This window comes from Portunus trituberculatus, chromosome 11 (genome assembly GCF_017591435.1).
Source record: "Portunus trituberculatus isolate SZX2019 chromosome 11, ASM1759143v1, whole genome shotgun sequence".
NCBI lineage: Eukaryota > Metazoa > Arthropoda > Malacostraca > Decapoda > Portunidae > Portunus > Portunus trituberculatus.
Window position 1 is genome coordinate 3,003,376 of NC_059265.1, and position 4,314 is coordinate 3,007,689.

At 40.5% G+C, this 4,314-nt stretch overlaps 1 long non-coding RNA gene across 1 annotated transcript in view; it reads right to left on the bottom strand.

The window, feature by feature from the left end:
• Positions 1–273: 273 nt before the first annotated feature.
• Positions 274–4,314, bottom strand: part of LOC123502360 — a 4,977-nt gene continuing 936 nt past the window's right edge. Inside the window, exon 3 of the long non-coding RNA XR_006673975.1 lies at positions 274–333. This is a non-coding gene — a long non-coding RNA (uncharacterized LOC123502360). The remainder of the gene's footprint in view (positions 334–4,314) is intronic.

Sequence of the window (4,314 nt, forward strand, 5' to 3'; positions counted from 1 at the left end):
TAAATATTACCGTTTTCTGCTGGTGTAGATAAGGCATTGCAAAAAACCATACCCGCTACATATCTACAACTGTCTACAAATTCTACAAATTTATCAACCCAATCTACAAATGGTCAATGATATACACTACACCAGTGATGAAGATCTGTGGCCAACCTTCAGAACTTTATTGGTACGTCTCCAAGAATCACCCTTTTCTTCTTTCTCTTCCTTTTTTCCTCCTCTTGTTCCTTTGGCAACACCTGCAGTAGTAGCAGTCTGGTGTCTGTTGTATGTCATGCACGCTCACTCCAAAAACTTGCCTCACTTCTTTGGCGTTAGTAGTACTGAATCCTGGAACAAGAGATGGAACAATATTGAAATGGCGTCCTCCTCAATGCCTGTTGTCTTGTAGTACACAGGGTTGGGGAAGGAATTGTGGATGATGTAACGATAAGGATGGTATGTTAAGGAGAGCCAAGGTGGATCGGTTTGCGTGAGTGGCTCTGTAGACCTAAGGAGGAAAACTGCCGTACCAAACCCATAATACCAAAACAATTGTTCAGTTTACTGTCCATATCAATTTGGAACACTGCCGAACCTGTTATAATGGTCAACAATTTGAAATCATTGAAACTAGCTTTGTCAAATCCCCTTGGATACTGCCAACATGAAAAACCTCATAGTATCAATAAACGCACTTACAATTCACTACAAGCACACATTATGCACCAATACTGACACCACACCACAAAACACACCATACACAACTGACACACACACAAACAACTTAAATCACTCAAAACTAACCCAAAACACCCTGCAACACCTCAAAATATAAAAAGCTCACCCAAAACACATTACAGACACCCAAGTTACCAATATCATCCCTAGACACACACACACACACACACACACACACACACACACACACACACACATGTAGTGAACACAACTACACTACACTAGCTAGAGAGAGAGAGAGAGAGAGAAGAGAGAGAGAGAGAGAGAGAGAGAGAGAGAGAGAGAGAGAGAGAGAGAGAGAGAGAGAGAGAGAGAGAGAGAGAGAGAGAGAGAGAGAGAGAGAGAGAGAGAGCAAACAAATCTTAACAGAAAAACAAGAACAACAACAAAACCACAACTTCCTTTACTCCTTTATCCAGGGCAGAACACGGAGACACAGGCTTGCCCGACTTTAGTGAACAGCGGCGGGCAGTCAGTGTGATGCAAGGTGTAGGTAATCTGCGCCGTGAATTGACCGCCCACAGCCTCCGCCACGTCCACCTCATTCTGCCTGTCGTCACCTGGGAACGAAGCGGGTAATCAATGATAAAGAACACTTGTTATGAGGGCCCACTGACACTGAGCTAGCCTGTTGAGGGCCTCAAAACATACTCAAAAATCCTTGCAGAGGCCCAATTCATTCTTACACACACCCACGACAAACCACACATACCCAAACCCTCTTAAAAAACTCAATAACATTCCAAAACATACTAAGAAAACACAGAACAGGTGAAAATACCTCCAAACTCACTAGAAACACCCAATATTTAATGAAATATCTTCCACACACACCCAAAAGACCACTAAAACCCACCCCACCACTTATAACACTCAGAACACCACCCAATTCCTCAAAGTTCTCCCAAACCACACTCAAAACATGCTAATACTCACACACACCTCAATCCACTCCCAAAATACGTAAAATATACCTAAAAGATCTAACATATACTGAAAACAAACGAAATGAACCCCAAAGCATATTTATAACACTCCAAACAGCTTGGAACATTAATGAACAAGCTTAAAATACCCCAAATCTATCCCAAAACCAACAGTATGCATTATAAAGAACTTACCTAAATATTACACCTTGGCTCCTTCTCTTATTCCACCTTTATTTCTCATTTCTTCTTCATTCTTCTCCATTGTTACTCCTTCTTCTTCCTCCTTCTCCTTCCATCCACACGTCTGAGCCTAGAAACACATCAAAACACTAGATATTAGACAAAATATTCAGGAAATGGAGGGTGACTTAAGTATTATGGCTTTGCTGCTGCTCCTCTTCCTCCTCCCTTTCTCCTCTCTTCCTCTTTATCCTCCTTTATTTCAACTTTCTTCCTCTTTCTGCTACAATTATCTAAACATCTGAACCTAGAAACCCACGAAAACACGTAGAAATCACTAGATATTAGGCAAAATATCGACGAACTGTGGATTTGGAAAATTGGCGCCAGCCACTACCTGGGTGGGCTGTGGTCATCCGAGAGAGAACGGGAACGGGGGTGACTCGGCTAAATTACGTAAATCATTTCATTTCAAAATGACTTTTAGAAAAAACGAAGCCACGGCCAAACGCTTGTTATTTTATGACGTGATAAATACTTAAACTAATTTTCAAAATATCAAAATATCTCCAGCTTAACTGGTTTTTAAAAAAGGTCTAAATTAAGTACGTTAAAAGTACAAAACATTTTAACCCATAAATCTCTTAAAACGTCCTATAAAGTCAAGCCATTTTCACTTGGCGTGTATTTTATCACATTTCAGGGAGTCTGAGCTATCTTTTAGGGCATTCTACAGCGTGTTAGACCGAGAAGCAGAAACGTGAGCAAATAAAATAAAGAAAAATAAGAGCTTTATACAACAGCACCAAACACCATTTCAAAGTCCACATATTTCACTCAATAGATTGATTACACGCTTAAAAGAGTATAACCGACTTTTGACACCATAATGGCTCAGTTATACCTTGAAATGAAAAAGCTCAAAATTCCAAGTGGGAAATTTTGAGCGTTAAAAAGCCTTTAACATACGCCATAAAACACCACTAAACGCCACATATTTACCCAGCACAGGCGCGGAACACACTTCAAACACAACGAAACATTTATAGAAACCATAAAAACATACCATGGAAGCGCAATATTACCGTCAGGAAATATTGGAAAAAAAGTATTTGACCCAACTGGCTGGTGACGGGTGGGTGAGGGCGGGTGTAGGGTGTTGGCTAGGGGACCGTCGGGGGGGAAGCGGCCTGGAGGCAACACCGGCGGCGGGACATCCATATATAGCCTTTATCATCTCACCAAACCAAAATTAAGCCACACAGAGAAATTTTGACTAGACTAAATGAAATGTTAGACTGGTGGCTACCTTGTGACACATGTTTGGCCGAGGGTAAGTGAAGGAAACAAATATGAGAGGGTAATACAGACGCCTTGCTCTTTTATGCTCCTTATACCATTACTTGAAAATATTTGCGTACTGTTTTCACTCTCATATGTAAAGAAAACCTAACATTAAGTGAATAGCCTTATAAATACCTTTAATAGACGAAGATTAGGCAGTATGGAGTGTTGTGGTGAAGGCTTGCTGCTGGTGGTTGGTACTCTTGAAAACTGTCGGTAATATAGCAACACTTCACTTTATTTGTGTGTGTGTGTGTGTGTGTGTGTGTGTGTGTGTGTGTGTGTGTGTGTGTGTGTGTGGGTGTGGGTGTGGGTGTGCATGGGTCAGTATAGCCCACCGCCACAACTGTGTTCACCACCACCACCGCTAAGAGACTACTGCCGTAGCAAAAGATTGTCTGTGAAGACAGGACGCATGTATATATGTTTATGATAAATATCTGTTACTAAATCTCTTATTAATGAGACGCTATGCTTATACAAATACCACATGTCGATTTATTGGTTATTGTGACATCTTCCTCTTCGTTATCGTGTCCAGCTTTTGTTATTTGTCAAAGCAGGAAATATTAAATTGTATCTTGTTGTACAGCGAGTGTGGCAACTCCGCGAGGCAATAAACAAGGTGCTTAAAAGGCAGACTGTACTATTTTTTCATTCACCATTTCTACCGCCTGATATACGAGTATTTCTGACAATAAACCAGGGTGACAGGACACTAAGTAGAGGAATATAGACTTTTTTCTATCTACATGCACATCTATATTGTTAATTATTTACGAATTTATTGACTTATCTATCTGCCTGCCTATCCATCTATCTATTTGTTTGCCCAACTGTCTATTTACATATCTATCAACCCATCAAATTACCCGCTTATCCATCTATCTTCACACAAGCATATAAATACCAACAGCACCTACACGTCACATCACACACACACACACACACGAATTGTAGTTGTGTATCACCTTTGAATGACGCATACCGATCATCGACATTGCGTAACTTTGTATCATTTTTGACACGCAACGGTGAACATATTGTACACTGCTACGCAACGGTGATCATACGTGGAAATGCAATAAGTGTGTACACGTTAATTCAAACAATATTAAATGTTACAGCAACAAATGGG